Source organism: Nycticebus coucang, chromosome 10 (assembly GCF_027406575.1).
Source record: "Nycticebus coucang isolate mNycCou1 chromosome 10, mNycCou1.pri, whole genome shotgun sequence".
NCBI lineage: Eukaryota > Metazoa > Chordata > Mammalia > Primates > Lorisidae > Nycticebus > Nycticebus coucang.
Genome location: NC_069789.1, coordinates 84818025 through 84836928, shown reverse-complemented (window position 1 = coordinate 84836928; position 18904 = coordinate 84818025).

Genomic DNA, 18904 nt, shown 5'->3' with positions numbered 1-18904 from the left:
TTTCTAGCCTTTTGAAACTACAAGTCATTCCTAGCTCCTGGACCATATAAACCCAGGCAGTTGGCTAGCTGAATTAGACTCATGGGCTGTAGTTTGCTGGCCCCTGATTTAGAGTATTTTTCTGCAGACATCTACAGACTCCATCAGTTCTTCCCTGCCCTGTCCTCTCATCCTTGTTCCTCTGCCTCCTTCCTTACTTTCCCTTCTCCATCCTCCAGTTTTCACCTGTCCCTACCTGCAGTGGTTTTCCAGGGCTAACATACTCTCTCTGTGGTTAGGAAAGCCGTGTCCTGTTTATGTTGCTGTGTTGTTTAGAATGGGAGTTTCTGTTACTTCTTCTAGAAAATGCCAACAAAGAAAAGATCTTCCTGGACATCCATGTTGAAGAAGCTGCTTCTTACCTTTAGAAAATAAGAGCTTTTTGTGCCTGTTCAAAAACAACACCCAACCATGGGGAGTGGGAAGGGAGAAAAAGCCTTCGTCCAACTGGTGTTTTAGCACTGGTCATATTTCCCTACTTTTGCCTACAATACAAACAGAACAAACTCTGCAGGGAGTTTGTGGACGGTGAAGAGGACCTGGTCAGTCATTGGAAGCCCTGAGTGTTAGCACCTAATCACAGAGTGGAGGTACCATTGACCCTGCCTTCTTCCAATGCCAATTTCCTGCTGGCGGAGCTCCAGAGACCACTCAACACACCCTTTGCTCTTGGCGGTGGGAGGTGTCTGAGTCTGTTTTGTGCTGCTCTAACAGAATTCCTGAGACTGGGCAATTTATTCTGAACAGAAATGTATTAGCTCACAGAGCTGGAGGCTGGCAAGGGCAAGATCAAGGCACTGGCATCTAGAGAGGGCCCTCTGCATCTTCACATGGCAGAAGGTGGAAGGGCAAGAGTGCAAGAAAGGGAACCCACTCCTGTGAGCCCTTGTTACAGCAGCTTTAATCTATTCATGAGGGCAGAGCTCTTGTGATGCAAACACCTCCCATTAGGACCCACCTCCCATCACTGTTGGATGGGGTATTAAGTTTCCAACACATGAATTCTGGGGACAATATTCAAACCACAGCAAGAGGTGAAAGGGAGGCATTCAGAGGCTTCCTGCCTCTCCAAGTTTCTTCTCCCACAAGCACCAAGGGTGTTGAATGGGAAAGTTGCATGGGGTACAGTTTTGCCTCAGGTCAGCCCTGACTTGTACAGGCTGTGCGCATTATCCAGAGCTGAATGATATGTGAAGAGCCAAGCAAAGTATTTTATTATCCCCAATTTACAGAGAAGGGCACTGAGGCTCAAAGTCAGGAGGTAATATGCTCACAATCGAGTGTGAAATCCAGCTGCAACAGAAAATCAAAATGACTCCTCTGTATCACCTGTCTGGTCTCCATGGAAGCAATCTTGTGTGAATGGATGTTATTGTATTGTCCTTGGTGGGCAGTCTTGGGTTTCTATGGCCATAACATTTGCCAAAATGCAACTGCATCAGCTAATTTAATGTCATCCTCTAGGCATTGCCCACTTCCATCCCCAGATCCTACAGGTAAAAATTAGACTACATCTAAAACAAAGCTAAACTATGGAACTACCAACAAGGGCACATTGTACGTAAAATATGTGAAGTCTTATTCCCTTCTCTGGTGTTGTCCTTCCCCCTGTGGCCCATGCTCCCTGCTGAATGATCCAGGTCTATAAAGAAGCCAGTCAGCAAGGGGAAGTTTCTGAGAGCCAGTAAAAACTTAAACATGTCCATGCATTTTAAATCTATCTACATAGTCTAACACCCTTGCAAGCCTACATTCTCCCTCCGACTAGTTATTTTTAACCACATCAGCAAAACAACAGCACAACTATAGTAATGGAGAGTTATGAAGGGCTATACCAGTCACCAAATATCTTTTCTCTTTGCAAGTGGATAAGCAAAGCATCTTTCTTTTGCCCAGAGAATTCATCCTTTTAGGGGCCTAGAATCTATGTCAGTATAAAAAAACTGGTCCAATCGACTAGAACAGTTGGACAGTCAACAATGCCCGTGCTACTCTGCATTGCAATTGCAAAAAGGTCAGGATGGATTTACTAAAAGCTCACATGATATGAGCAAAAAGCAGGAATCAAGATAAAAACTAAAATTGTTACATGAAAAAGAATTATGATCGGCTAGTGTCTAGCAACTCTGAATCAAAAACATGGTTGTATGAAGAGCAGCTGGGACTGCCGAACACATCCCAGGGGCTCCAAGAAGAGTTTGTAATTATGTTTCTCTCTAAAGTGCGAGTTATACATTAAGCAAAGGTTCTCAAATATTTCATGAATCGAGCTATCAAAAGCTAACTGTTGACCTTGTGCTTTTTCCTTTAAAAAGAACCAGAACATATGGTCTGTCCAGAAGCCTGGTTTCTAGGACACTGGGAGAGGGAATGGATACACTCAAGTCATAGCTTAAAAGATGGACTTTCCAAGGTAACATGAACAGAATTGTGCCTAGCCAACTCTTTGAAGAAATGTTCTAACATTCAAGTCCCAAAGGAGACCACTTCCTAAGCACCCCATGGTAGCTATTTCAATTGATTCCAACTCCTCAGAGCCAGTAATGAAGAAAATGTTGTAGTCAGAGTCGTCCAGCACCCTGACCCCAGGAGGAATGTATTATTGATTACTGCAGATAAACCCACTTTCATAAATTCGTGTGTTCCTTCACTCAACAGACATTTATTTCAATACCTACTCTGTGCCAGGCTCTGTAGTAAGAGCTAAGAGACAAGAAAAAAAGGAAAAGGCCCGATTGCTGCCATCAGTTAGCTTACAAGCTAACAAAACAACAGACACAAAAATAACCAATTACAACACAATGAGAGAAGACCTATGAAGAAAAGATGCACAGTAGAAAGAGTTACCACTCACGGCAAGCCCATCAGGTGACTTGGGACCAGATTATTTCCATTATTTCCGTATAATAAAAAGGGAGCAAGAGCCTGAAACAAGCGCCTGACTTTCTTCTTATTCCTGGGCTGGCGAGGGAAGGCTCCTCAGAGGCAGTAATGGAGTTTTTCAGAAAGGCATGCAGGGCCGAGAGTGTGGCAGAGAGACCGCACACACAAAGGCACGGAGACCTGAGAGCCGGGGCACACAGCCATTGCGGGGAAGCAGAAGGCTCTTGGCGGAGCTCAGCAGAGTGAGAACCCCCACAAGTAGCACCTCCCACTGGGGAGGTGACAAGTGAGTCCACAGCCCTTTGCCCTGATTGCTTTTCTCTGTGGGACGCAGAGCTCTGTGTAACCTCCGCACACCTCCCCCTTCCTGATGTGTCCTGCTTCCTCAGCACAGGGATGATTGGTCCTGACGGGAGTGACGGACCATGCAGCACTGCCACAAGATGGGCCTCCGCTGAGAGCCTGGACCACAACCAGCAGGGGTAAACTCCCTCCTGGGTCTGCGGGCCCAGGCGCGTTTCACTGCTGCTCTGTCTAACCTTGCTCCCAGATACCTGCTATTTCTGCTGACTAGGAGGAAACAGCATCCTGAGATATAGTCTGTTGCAGTGGGGATGACTCTGGACTAGAAGAAAGGAGGGGTTTGGATCTCTGCAGGTTTACACAGCTGTGGTGCTTCTGCTAAGTCACTTATTCCCTCCAGACCTCGGTTTCCGCATCTTTAGAATGGGTGGATTAGAGTAGGCATTGGCTTCTGAGGTCCTTCCCAGCTCTGAGATTCTCTGAGTTATTACTCCTCTAGGGATTCAATGTGTAGAAGCTGTCACCAGAATCACAGTCCAACCAGGCTCTGTGTCACAGAAGATTATTCTAGAATATAAGTTGGCAAACTATGGCCCAGGGGCCATCCCCAGCCTACAGGCTGTTTGTATGTAGATCACAGCTAAGAATGCTTTTTACACTGTTCAAAAGGTTGTAAATAAAGCAAAGAATAAGTGACAGAGACTTTATGTGGCTCACAGAACTCAGTATATGTACTATCTGGCCCTTTACAGAAAAAAATTGCCGACCCCTGTTCTAGAACACGCAGAAAATGCTCACATTAGATTGGAGGTCTTGGCTATTTAATTCTCTGCATCAAAACAGTGTTTTCTAACTCTGCTTAGGCTATGTGGCAGACTAAACAAGGTTTTTAGAGCTTTTCCATTGAGAAGTGGGTCTGTGTCCCTTCCCCTTGCAGCTGAGTGTGTTCTACAACAACTTTGTGATAGGGAATACACTGGAAAAGTGGTATGAAACCAGTCTGGGGGCTGAGACCCCAGAAATTGGCAGTTTCCCCATCCTGTCTCCTGGGATACTCTATCCGGGAGCCTCAAGTTACAGCCCTAGAAAGCTGGCAGGCATGAACTGAGGCCATCTCGGACACATCTCTCTTCATCTGCTAGCTGAATCCCATCAAGGGGCCTCCATTAGCCCCACACAGAGAATTCTGTAATTAATTTTTGCTCAAATTCCTTACCCACAAAAATCCTGAGCTATAAGAAAATGGCTGTCATTTTGAGCCTTTAAGTTTGGGGGATGTTTGTTACACACCAATGCATAATTCAGTAGGATCAGAGTGTGAGGTGAAAGTTAATAGACACCAAGCATGCCCTCTGTTTGTTTTGTGTGGGGCCCTAAATTAATATTTTAATAAAGTCTTCCATGTGATTCTTATTATCAAACTAGATTGGGAATATCTGCTCCAGGGTGTGCTAGGGACTGTGAAAAGAACACCTAGGTTCTCCCAGGGTACCTTCTGGGGAATCGAGGCCCAATTGGAATCAGCTCATAGCTCATTTGCTAACACTGTTCACCCTCAAAATATCAAACACCTTCTTCAAAGAGAATAAGCCTCAAGACACTATGGGGACCAGATTGGTCATGAGATATTTGAAGGCCAGGCTTTGGTGGTCTTCATCAGCATACACCTCACACCAAGCAGAGCACCTAGCCACGAACAAAGTAGTTGCTCAATACGTGTTTATGGACTGAAAGCAAATAACAACAATTGCCATAAATTAAATGATCATTTACTGCACACTGACATGATACTAAATGTTTTATACAAATCGTCTCACTCAATCCTCACAATAATCCTAAGTAGTAGATGTCATTAGCCTCATCCTAGAAATAGCAAAACTGAAGTTCAGGGTTAAATCTACTCACAGTGGCTGGTATTCCATTTGACTCCAGTGTTCTTAACCACTCCACAATACTCTTTTGCATAGGCATCCAATAGCCTCTGCCTTTGAGGGGCTTCAAATCTTAGGGAGGCAGAGTATGACGTACACACCTGGAAACACTGTGCAGAGCAGATTGTGTACGTGGTCCAGCTCCGTCAGCAGGGTGCTGCAGGGATCCGAGAGAGCTGTAGTTAGTTTGCTATTGCTAATAAAAGAAACCCGTTTATTAGCACACATTTGTGTGTAGGTCCAAAGTCCAAGCAGAGCATCACTGTGTTCTCTGGTTCAGGTCATCTAAGGCTAAAATCAAGGTATTTGGTCAGGCTGCTTTCTCAGCTGGAGTTCAGGTCCTTTATTAGCTACAGCTGGGGCTGCTACTGGCCCCCACAAGTCACCCATACTCTTAGCTCATGGGTCTTCCATCTTCAAAGTGTAGAGTGAGATCCCTCTCAAATGTCAAAGTCTTCAGGAAGATCCCCGTCTCTTTTAAGGGCTCACCTGATTAGCTCAAGCTCCCAGGACACTCTCTTTAAAGTCAACTGATTTGACATCTTGATTATATTTGCAAAAATCCTTACAGTAGCACCTACATCAGTGTTTGCCTGGATAATTGGAAGAAGGTGTGTGTACGCCAGTGGGTGAGACTCTCGGGGGCCATCTTAGAATTCTTCTTACCATGGGAGCATGGACAGGGGCAAACTAATGAACAGAAGCTGCTACACAGATTTGTTCTTCTGCAAAAACTTTATCTCTTTCTATTCAGAGGCCCCAGCAGAAAGGGATCCATCCTGGAACCTTAAGGCAGATGATTATAGGGCACTTTTTAATCTGAGAGTGGGGGTTGGAGAGGAGAGGGTGCAGGCCCATGGGACAATGACTTTGCATGCTAACATCCTGTACAAAGGTAGAGACGCTGAGCATTGTGGGACCCTATGCTGGGTCCCCCTCATTCTCCTCTTAATAAGGTCTCTGTGGACAAGATTCATCCCAGAGCATGTGAGCTGGGTAGGGCCTGGCTTTGCCTTTCCCCACAGCTCTGTGTTCTCAGCAGAATCCACTGCTTTTGCAGTTGTAGTTGATTATTAAATAATGAATTATCATCCTTGTTTCATTTTCCAGCCCTCTTAAGAAATGTGCTGCTACTTTTCTACTTATTGAGTCTCAAAAATAGAAAGGAAAAAAGCTTCTTCTTTCATTCAGAAAGGGGAAAACACAATTTTACCTAACAACCCCATTTCAGTCCTGGAGATGATAGTAATAATTGTTTTAATTAATTCAATTTTGGATTCAGAGTAATTTAATTTCTTCCTTGACTGGACAATAACATGTCTAATGAAGTGAAGCTTCACTAGATAATACCAGGCAGGGCCACTTGGTCAGATGAAGGAAGTTCTTGCTCTCTCGGAGGGTTGCAGGGTAGGGGTGGGGCATATAAAGGGATCCTGGAAATGGGTTTTCCCCTACAGGAGCCTACAGCCATCCCTGGGTCAGAGGCCAGAGGCATGCGCCAAAGTCCTCATGGGGCTCTGGTGGACAGCTGCCCTGCATATCACAGGCTGCGCTGTACTTCACAAGCTGTGGGAGTTCTGCTAAGAGGAGATTTCTTTTCCTGGGAAGAAAAAATTTCTGTGGAACCACTGTGAGAGAGGAGGTTGGTACATTATGCCAGGCAGCAATAGGTGAGAAAAGATCATGCCACTGTGACAGTGGGCTCATTAGGCTGCCATAACAAAGTAACGCAGCCCGGGAGCTCAACCAACAGAAACTTACTTTCTCACAATTCTGGAATCTGGAAGTTCAAGAGGGGCCAGAAGGCCTGGTTTCTTATGAGGCCTTTGTTCTTGGCTTGCAGACGGCTATCTTCTCCCTACACATCTGCGTGGTCAGCCCTCGGTCTGTGGGTTTACTGTTCCTTGATTTCCTCTTTTTATGAGGACACTGGATGAGGGAGGGCTCATCCATATGACCTCATGTTGCCTTGATCATTTCTTTAGAGGCCTATCTCCAAACACAGTCACATCCTGAGGTGCTGGGCATTAGCACTTATATAGGTGAATATTTGTGGGGGACACGATCGGCCCATGGTGGTCACCCACAGACATTGGAATGAGGGAGCCTAGTCTTCTTGGATGGCAATGCAAGCAGAAACAGCTGATGGTGGCTTCATGAAAACTGGCTTGCGACCCCAGGCCCAGGAGTTAGTTGCTACGTTCCCAAGTGCCTGAGGGAAGGAGAGGTGACTGACTCTGACAGGCTGCTAGGAAGGCTAATTACAAGTCGGGGAGAATCATTTAAGGAGGCTCCTGCAGAGATCTCAGCAGAGTGACAGTGTGTGGCTGTGTGTTTGTATGCATGAGTAAGAATGTGTGTGAACATGAATGAAACCATGTGAGTGTTATGTGAATGTGAGGATGTGTGTGTGAATGTGTGTAAGAGGGTCTGAGTGACTGTGAGTGTGTGGTAAGAGTGAGTAAGAGTGTGTGTCAACCTGAATGAAACAGGGTGAGTGTTGTGTTGGAGTGTGTGTGAATGTGTGTAAGAGAGTGTGATTATTAGTGTGTGGTTGTGTGTTTATGTGCATGAGTAAGTGTGTGCATGAATGTGAATGAAACTGTGTGAGTGTTGTGTGTGAGGAGATGTGTGTGAATGTGTATAAGAGAGTGTGATTGTAAGTGTGAGGTTGTATGTCTATGTGTAAGAGTATGAGTAATGTGAATGAAACTGTGTGAGTGTTGTGTTGTGTGAGTGTGTGAGAGGGTTTGTGTATGTCTGTTACTGTGCAAGAGAGCATGTGAGTGTGTGTGAGAGGGTTATAAGAGTGTAAGGGAGTGAGGGATTCTGAGTGTGTGGCTGTAAGTGTATTCACAGCATGAGTGTGAGTGAGATGATGTGTGTGAGAGTGACAGGGGCGGTGGTGTGGGGAGGAATCACCACACCAGCTAGGCAGGCCACATGACCAGGAGGCATGTCCTGCCACCAGGAGGCAGCTCAGGCACCTAGGGAGAGGGGCAGGTTGTGCCTGTAAGACAGGAACACAGGACATTTAAAAACAACCTGCATTTATGTTTTTGATAGGCTTATCAAGGATCAAATGACGAGAAGTGGCTGGGCTCATCTCTTGGCTCTCTATTCTGTTCCATACATCTACCACTCTGTTTTTGTGCCAGTACCGTGCTGTTTTGATCACTATAGGTTTATAGTATAGCCTGAAGTCTGGTAGCATGATTTCACCTGCTTTGTTTTTATTTAGGAGTAACGGGGGAAAGATTCCCTATTTAACAAATGGTGCTGGGTGAATTGGCTGGTGACTTGTAGAAGACTGAAACTGGACCCTCACCTTTAAACATTAACAAAAATTGATTCTCACTGGATAAAAGATTTAAACTTAAGACATGAAACTATAAAGATACTAGAAGAGAGTACAGGGGAAACACTTGAGGAAATTGGCCTGGGAGAATATTTTATGAGGAGGACCCTCCTGGCAATTGAAGCAACAGCAAAAATACATTGCTGGGATCTGATCAAACTAAAATGCACAGCCAAGAACACAGTTAGTAAAGCAAGCAGACAGCCCTCAGAATGGGAGAAGGTATTTGCAGGTTATGTTTCTGACAAAGGTTTGATAACTAGAATCCACAGAGAACTCAAACTAATTAATAAGAAAAGAACAGGGATTCCATTTCATAGTGGGCAAGAGACTTGAACAGAAGCTTCTCCCAAGAAGACAGGTGAATGGCCTATAGACACATGAAAAAATGCTCATCATCTTTAATCATCAGAGAAGTGCAAATCAAAACCACTTTGAGATATCGTCTAATTCCAGTAAGATTAGCCCACATCACAAAATCCCAAAACTACAGATGTTGGCGTGGATGCGGAGAAAAGGGAACCCTTCTACACTGCTGGTGGGAATGCAAGCTAATACATTCCTTTTGGAAAGAAGTTTAGAGAACACATAGGGAACTAAAAGTAGACTTGCTGTTCAATCCTGCAATTCCTCTACTAGGTATATATCCAGAAGATCAAAATCACTTTACAACAAAGACATTTGCACGAGAATGTTTATTGCAGCCCAATTCATAAATGCCAAGTCATAGAAGCAGCCCAAGTGCCCATCAACCCATGAATAGATTAACAAATTATGGTACATGTATACCATGGAATAATATGCAGCCATAAAAAGATGGAGACTTTACCTCTTTTATGTTTACATGGATGGAGCTGGATCATACTCTTCTTATTAAAGTATCTCAAGAATGGAAGAAAAATATCCAATGTACTCAATTGAAACCAATATTATGAAACCAATATATAATCACCCCCACACTTAGAAACAAATGATAACACAACTCTAGCCCAGAAAGAAGGAGAGAAGAGGAGGGCTAGGGGAGGGGAGAGGGGTGACCGGGTGGAGGGAGGGTAATCAGTGGAACCTCACCTATGATGTATATTGCAAGGGTACAGGTCAAATCTATTAAGAGTAGAGGATAAATATCTAAACACAACAATTTAATAAGTGAGGTGAAGGCTATGTTAACCAGTTTGATGTAAACATTCCAAATTGTATATAAAATCAGCAAATTGTACCCCATAAATGCAGTAATGTACACAGTTAGTATCTAATAAAAAAATAAAAATAAAAACAGCCCACAGCCCCAGAGATGGAAAGAACTGCATAGACATAGTTGCTATATCCAGGTAGAAGCTGAAAGAATTGGACAGTGAAGACAGCTTGCAAAACCATTTCTTTGCTCAGACCCTATTTTTCAAATTCCATGGATTCTTCCTAATTCCCGATCACTGGAAAGTCAACACCAAATTTTTAAAATGTTAATGGATAGTGTCTAAATACCTTCCTTTCTCTCAAATTCATTCCTCTCAAGTGCATGCCTCTTTTCCCTTGTCCTGGATTTTATAAAATCCTCCAGGAGAAGGAACAGCTCGTTCATTCAATGCATACTTCCCTCATTACTCTTGGAGGGAGTGAGAGTAACTTGGTGACTTCGGGTTTCTGCTTGGCACTTACCACTATGTAACATAGCATTTTTTACTTTTTGTCTTCATTAGCTTTCTGGATCCTCACCCACAGCATAAGTTCTATGAGGGCAGAGAATCTTCCCCCATGGTTTTTCACTGCTGCATCTCCAGGGCTTTAAATAGTGCCTCACAGAGAACAGATGCTTGGGAAATATTTGTTCAGTGAATGAGTACATTTAATGAAAAGCGAATGTGCATTCCCTTTGCTAAGGGATAGAGAGAAAATAAATGAGATCTAGACCTTCCCTTCAATTCCCTGGTTGGTGGTAGGATCAGACCTGCATGCAATTGGCTAGTGTGTAGGGGATGAGGAGCCACAGACGCCTCAGGAGAGGGACGTGGAAGGAGAGGGGTGGGCCTTGCATTCAGTCAAGCCACTTAGGGGACACTTCCTAGAATGCGGGAGATTGAGTGCGTTTCTCAGGACAGGCTGAGCTTGGCTGCACACACAGGGCTTATAGGTGCGAGAGCAAAGTCCCTTACAGACGGGAGAAGGAGGACAGAGGCGCTGATGAGGAAACAGTATGATGTCTGCTGCTTCTGTGAAGGGTGACCAGTCGCTTCAGCCCTGGAAACAGCTGAGCCCATGCCTCTTTCCTAACTCATAGGAGGCTCCAGCAGAGAGAGGGACTGTCTTCTCAGATGGTCCATTGCTGCAGGTTTGCAATGGTAAGAATCAGCTAGACACCTTATGAGAGAGACCAGATTGGGGACAATATGCTGCTGAGTTTCCCTGGCTCTTTCGTTGCAAAGAAGGCTGTAAATATGCTTTGCAGAGCGGAGTCATGAATCATGCAGGAGAGAGCAGTAAAGTCGAGGATGAAGGAGAAACTGCTGTCAATAAGCGTTTGAGAAAATGCTACCAAAAAGCCGCAGGAAGGGCACTGGGGAGCAGGATCTGAAGGGTAGCCAGTCCTGGAGCAGGAGAAGCATTGAAGTGTACAGAGGGAAGAGGGAAAGAAGTCTGAGAAGAGGAAGAAATTGGGGGGATGAGCAATGGGAGTGGCCAGAAACCGGAAGGATGGTGAAGGACTCCTGCACCATGTCCCAGAGCACAGTGGAATTGCCTGCTGGGTGGCACATGGACAGCTCATTTGCAGACAGGCCGAGTTGGAGTCTGGCACCCCCCAGCCTTTCCTTTCTGGCACCTGAGACATTGCTACTCTAAAGATGGCCACAGTCTCGGTCTTCTGACTCAGAGCCACAAAAGCCAAACTCTAGAGGCCTCAGGCAGGTAGTAGGTAAATGAGCCCAACTGTGTATAGGAGAACTCACTGGGATCTCCCTGCCAATGGAAACATGGATTCAGGAAACATTTCTCAGCCATCAGGAAATGTGCCATGTGAGAGGATGAGAAAAGGCCCCTGGCTGTCGGCCTCAATATTGACGTCCATGTTAGTGGGAACGGTGGCAGAAAGGATGCTTGGGAGGCCACTTTAATATCTAGGAGAAGGGCCAGGTGCGGTGGCTCACACCTGTGATTAATCCTAACACTCCAAGAGGCAGAGGCGGGAGGATTGCTTGAGCTCAGAAGTTCAAGACCAGCTGAGCAAGAGCGAGACTCCTGTTTCTACTAAAAATAGAAAAACTAGCTGGGTATTGTGGTGGGCACTTGGTCCCAGCTATACAGAAGGTTGAAGCAAGAGGATCGCTTGAGCCAAAGTGTTTGAGGTTTCTGTGAGCTAACGCCACAGCACTCTAGCCTAGGGCAACTGAGTGAAACTCTATTTCAAAAAAAAAAGTTAGGAGTGGATAAAATGAATGATTAAGTGGGGGGAAGGACAGAGATGAGGATGGAGTGTCAGACCAGAGGGATCTGGCTGAGAGACAGCCAATGGATTTGACGTGGCGGGCCACAAGGAGGAAAAGTCAAGGATGACCAGAAAGTTTTAAATCTAAATGCCTAAGAAAATGTTCTGTTAGTGACCTGAATAAGAAACCTGGAGCAAAGAGGAAGCTATTCTGGAAGAACAGACATGCTTTGTTTGGGATACGGAGACACCTGCTGTGCAGGAGGTGACTGGCTGTTAGTTTCAATGACAGGGCTGTGGTGGGAAAGCAGGTGAAAAGGGGGCTCACCCCAGGCTCAGGGCCAGGCACTCTCCCTGCAGCCCAGTAGCAGCACAGAGTCCAGTGGCTTCCACGTCTGATTTCAAGAGAAGCTATACTAATTTGTGTATGATGTCTGCCAATTTTAAAATACTCAGATTTTTAAATGACACCAATAAAATCCTTAGGTAGGTTTCATTCAGCTTGCCAGCAGTCAATTGAAAATTGCTGATCTGGTCAAAATTTTTAATTTATAGATGAAGAAACTAGCTCATAGAGGTGTCTTGCCCTTTGTCGCACTGTGAATTGGGACAAGGCCACACCTGGAGCCTGGATCTCCCCAAGTCCAGACCTCCTGCAGCTGCTAAGATTCTAGTTTGTTTCTCTGAGTCCCACAGTCTTACTCCTCACTCTCAGAATCTATTTCCACCTCTTTCACTACCTCCTGGACGTCCATAACCTCACTGCCTTATCCCCCTCAGAAGGCATTTTGTGGACTACACACATATTGTACCTGCCCAACAAAACAAGCAAAAACCAGACCCAGTCCTGCAGTGCCCATAGTGGGTTGAATTGCTCACATCCCCTGAGCGTGCTCACGTCCTAATCCCCAGAACCTAGGAGTGCTGTCTTATTTGGAAAAAGAGTCTTTGTGGATGTAATTAAGGATATTGAGAAGAAGAGGTTATTCTGGGTTATCAGGTGAGGCCTAACCCGATGACAGGTATTCTCATGAGAGGGAGGCAGAGGAAGATTACACACACGGAAGAGGAGATGTGACCCTAGGGGCAGAGACTGGGCTGAGGTGGCAGTAAGTCAGGCAATGCCAGAAGCTGGAAGTGGCACAGAATGGATTTCCCTGCAGAGATGGCAAACCTGCTGGCTTAAAGAGACTTGGAGCCATCCCGGTTCTTAAGTGCAGCCTTTTGTCTGAACCTAACTTTGACATAACAAACCCTGGGACTAAAAGGGATGTAGCAGAGAGAGATGAAGCGTTTCTTGCCGTCTTTGGTGCTTAAAAAAGAATGATCTTGCGATCAGAAGGGCACAGGTTCCCCACTCCTCGAAGGTCCTCCAGAGAAATCACAACCCTGCCAACACCTTGACTGCAGACTTCTGGCTTCCAGAACTATGCAAGGACCAACTGTTTGTCATCTCTTAAGCTACCTAGTTTGTGGTGATTTGTTACAGCAGCCACAGGAAACTAATACAGGACCCTTTCTTCTGCCAGGGGATAGGAATTTCCTATGAGAATGATTATAGTAAGACCTGCCATTTCTTGAATATTTCATTGATACCAGGTCCACATATTTTCTCTAATCCTCATATCAGTTTTTTTTTTTAAATAGGTTTAAAAATAGGTTTCCTACCCATTACACAAACAGGTAAACTGAGACACAGCTCTGAAGGCACCCAGCTCTGAAGCAGGACAGCAAAGATCTGAATGCCAGTGTCTTTATTCTCACTCATGGCCCACATGAAGCTCACTCAAGTAAGCCTGTGTGATGTATTACATGGTAGAGACCATCCTTAGCAACATGAGTGGCTGTTATGGTAAGACTTTTGATTGTAACAGATCAGTGTAGACATAGTTTTGGGAGACAATGACCAAGTTTCTAGAATTTAATATTTTAAGCTGAATTGCATCAATCAATATTAACAGAAAGAACTGTGCCTGGTGCCCCACTCTGTGTGCTGGACACAGGGCTCTGGCGGAGTTGTGCAAACACACACCATGTTCAGATGCAGGCATTGCAGAACCGCATCCTCAGGTTAAACAACATGAAGAGAAGCTCAAATGCTCATACACTGATAAGAGACTCTATTTAAAAAAAAAAAAAAGAAACTTCCTCTTTTCAGACCTCTGGGAACAACCACCACAGAGTCTGCAAAAAAATGACTTCATGCTATTAGCGCAGAGGCAAACAAGAGTTGGACAAAAATGGGACAGGCTTTATGGGGGGAAAAGACATCTCTTGGAATCACAGGGGGAGTCGATTCTGATCCAGAAAAAATAAGACTTAAGCCTGGATTTTAAATATTAAGCTTGAGTAGTTAAATAATTGAAGTTAATCTTGCTAAACCTCAATTTGCATATCTGTAAAATGTCAGAACACAAATAATGTGTGCATGTTACCTGGAACAGCGTCTGGCACATATCTGTGGCTCTCAGTGGATCATAATAATCAAATTACTGTTGATGTTGCTATTAAGTGTCCTTGGCTCATTTGCTGCCTTTTTATACAAGAATTTGACTCAAGTATTCTGTAAGAGGATTTCACAAAACCATCCCTTCTCCAGGTTACTTTTTCTTTTTATAGTTTTATAAGGAATTATAATTCTACACCGTAAATAAATACCCCTTTGAATTATTCTGAAAAATAACTTGTTGAGAATATGCATAAATTCACTCCATGTATAATATTTTTTCAATTGACTTAGAGATGTGAAATTAGACTTGTTAGAGAAAAAAAAAAGCCTATAAAAGCTGCACTCATTCATCCACCAGATATTTATGGAGGAACTTCTCCAGAATCAATGCAAAGTACAATAATTGCCCTAAGAGCTATGGGTAAAATGCCATGGGATTATTAACAGAGAGACACAGACAAGCTGGTTAATTAAAAAATTAAGTGTGGATTCAGAGTAGAGAGAATTCCTTTTTAATACGATGTGGTGCTGGCGGACAGGGGAGAAGAACGATGGGAGGAAAAAGCAGGACAGAGAAGGGCCATGTGGAGGAGGCTGACTTTGGGTTGGTGTAAAGAGGTCACATTTTGATATGGGGAGAGAAGTCTTCTGGTCAAAAAATATGGAGACTGAAAAGTTCTAAGTGCCTATGGGAAGCAGAAAATGAGTCTATTTAATGGTCTAAGAGATAAATAAAATTATGCATTTGACTTGATATTGACTAGGTAGGTTGTAGAGGCCTCAGATGCAATCTGAGCATTCCAAACCTTATTTGTTAGATAATGGATGCCCTTAATGTGCTGAGCAGGAAAGAGACATAAACAGAAATGGGCATTCTGTAATTTAAGTGTGTCATCTATGTTGGTGGGAATGGAAGTGGAGAAGCTGCTTAGGAGGCCACTTTAATAATCTAGGAAAGAAAGAGATGAATGATTAAGTGGGGGGAAGGAGAAAGGCAGTAGGGAGTGACAGACCAAAGAGAGCTAGCTGAGAGAACCCAACAGATTGGACATGGTGGGCCAAGGGGAGAAAGTCAAGGATGATTGTAAAGTTTTAAATCTAAATGAATAAGAAACATAGAACAAAGGGCAAGTTTTTGTGGAAGAAATGATATGCTTTGTTTGGAATGCATGGAGATATTCATCACACAAACAAAAAAAGTCTTGCTTTTAGAGAAAGTTTGGCCCTGGACATTGAGAAAGATAAAGTTCTACATAGGATAATAGTGAATAGCCTTGAGAAAGCTTAAGATTACTAAAAGGAAGACCGGGTGTGGTGGTTTACGCCTGTAATCCTAGCACTGTGGGAGGCGGTGGATTGCCTGAGCTCAGGAGTTCCAGACCAGCCTGAGCAAGAGCAAGACTCCATCTCTAAAAATAGCCAGGTGTTATGGTGGGTGTCTGTAGTCCCAGGTACTGGTGAGGCTGAAGCAAGAGGACCACTTGAGCCCAAGAGTTTGAGGTTGCTGTGAGTTCTGATGCCATGCACTCTACCAAGGGTGACAAAGTGAGACTCTTCTCAAAAGAAAAGAAAAAAGACTGCTCGAGGAGCACATGAAGAAAAAGAAAAGGAGACAAGGATAGACTCTTGAGGGAAGCATTTAATTGTATGGGTGAAGGAGTAAAATGCCATGCAAAGGCTAATCTGAGAGGGAGGAAGAAAATAAAATTAGTTCAAGGTCTCTGCATTAGTCAGGGTTCTTCAGAAAAACAGAACCAATAGAAGATAGACAGCTAGATAGATGATAGATTGGTAGATACTTGGATACATAGGGGAAGGGATTTATGAGGGCAATTGGCTCATGCAATTATGGAGACTGAGAAGCCCTAGGGCAGATCTTTTATAAACCGGAGACCCAGGGAAGCTTGTAGTGGGGCTCAGTTCAAGTCAGAGGCCTCAGAACTAGGAGAGGAGGTGGTGTAACTTTCAGTCTGAAGCTAAATGGGAGAACTCAGGGGCTGTTTATGCAAGTCTCAAAGTCCAAAGGCCAGAGGACCTGGAGTTCTGACATTCAAAGATAGGAGAGGAAGGGTATCCAGCTCAGGTGAGAAGGCAGAATTTGCCCTTCCTCTGCCTTGTTGTTCTATCTGGGCTCTCATTTGACTGGGTGGTTCCCACCCACACTGAGTGAGCATGGACTCAGTTCAGTGATCAAACACCAATCTCTTCTGGAAATACCCTCACAAACATACTCAGCAATAATGCCCTAGTTGCTATCTGGGTATTCTTTAGTCAAATTGACACTTAAAATTAGCCATCACTGTCTCTGAAGTCTTTGAAAATGAGGAAGATAGAGATTCTTTATAGCCCTAGATCTTAGAGGAAGCAGTGTTCTTGCCAATGTTGTTTCCCTGTGTGGGATGTCTATCCCACCTGCACCACGTCCCTGCCATCCAATTCCAATTCACCCTTGAGGCTCAGCTTAAATGCCACCTCCTCTGTTCAGCCACCCCAAGCCATGTTCCTCTCTATTGTAGGAATTTTCATGTTACATTTTCATCACCTCCCATCATGCCATCGCAAGGTAGGCTTTCTCTAAATGTTTACTGATGGGTGCCAGGACTGGTCTTGAAGGCATAAGAGAAGGGACTGACCTTGGTCAGCAGCAATGATATTTTTTCTTCTCAGACAGAAGACAAGGGAAGACCTCTGGGCTCAGTATCTAGGATCTATGAGCTTTTTAAGACCTTCAAAAATATTTGAGACCTAAAATAAATAAATGAGTAAGTAAATAAATAAAGGCATCAAAATATGAAAAGAAAAAACCTGACAAAGCAAAAATAATAAATTTTTAAATATCTACAAAAGTTATCTCAAATAGTCAACCATAATTCAAGTCAAGTCTTCCATAATTAGCCTTAAATTTGATTTAATGTGGGTGCATTAAATACCTACATAATATACAGAATATTTGATCTGATGTGGGAGATGCATCCATGAGTATGCATGCCCAGAACATATGAAGGCTTTAAATCATCCTAAGAGAAGAATGCCCAAGGAATTTTGCAGTGGAGAGGAGGGAAGTAGCTATAATACATACTTCACTGGCTTTCTGAGCTGGCCTCTTTATCTCACATATATCACTGAAATAAGGAGGTGAGGTTATGGTAAAGTCTGAGAACCTAAACCCATAAAAATGTTTTCTTCCTCAATCCTTGTCATTACATAGGTCACTACAAAAGTTTTGAGACAGACTGTGGTATGGTCCATATTTCATTTCCAAGAAACACACTTGACAGCATCCTTTCTGATTCACCTGTGCAAATTTTGACTTGCTCAGCTTATTGGTGTTGCTGGGAGGGCTTCTCTAGTTTCCATCTGTGCAGATTTTACATTTATTAATTTTTGTGTACCCCAAATCTTTTGTAATGACCCACATAGCTTTAATTCAATCCATCCTCACTTCACTTGCAGCAAAGACTGACACAGATGCAAGTCTACCAATCCTGTCTTTGATCCTAAGAATCGGAGAACAGTCTTCCACTGTCCTAACAGTCTAGGGATCATAGCTCCTACCTCCTAAGTATTTAATTCATATTAGAAGTTTAAATTATTAACAAACAGATATAGACAAAACAAGTTGTCAACATCCCATGAAGAATAATTATGATATTTTCAGATACAAGATTCAGATATGACATGTCATACAAAACAAATGTTCGTAAATGACAATTTCAAGCCTATAGAAAATATACATTTTTACTTTTATTGTCTTAATAAAATGCATTCACAGAGAAAGTAATATGGCTGCTGAAAAGAGGCAGTGCCTAGATGAAGTCCTTAGGGGATTTCATAGAATGAAGCAATCAGATAAAGATAAGCAGTGCCTTTTCCCTTAAAAAATTTTCCCACCAGATTTTTTTTATTAATTTCAGATTTAAAAATTATTAAAAAATGGAATAACGTGTGCAAAATATAATCTAATTTATGAAAATGACACCTCCAAATCCTATTTCAAACCCAATTTTCTTTTCTTTTCTTTCCTTTTTTTTTTTTTTTGGCATGTTTTATTTTTATTATTAAATTATAGCTGTATACATTAATGCGATTATGGGGCACCATATGCTTGTTTTACAGACCATTTGACACATTTTCATCACACTGGTTGACATAGCCTTCCTGGCATTTTCTTAGTTATTGTGTTAAGACATTTATATTCTACATTTACTAAGTTTCGCATGTACTCTTGTAAGATGCACCACAGAGGTGGTAATCCCACCAATCACCCTCCCTCCGCCCATCCTCCCCCCTTCCCCTTCCCCCTATCCTTAGGTTATAACTGGGTTATAGCTTTCATGTGAAAGGCATAAATTAGTTTCATAGTAGGGCTGAGTACATTGGATACTTTTTCTTCCATTCTTGAGATACATTACTAAGAAGAATATGTTCCAGCTCCATCCATGTAAACATGAAAGAGGTGAAGTCTCCATCTTTCTTTAAGGCTGCATAATATTCCATGGTGTACATATACCTCAATTTAT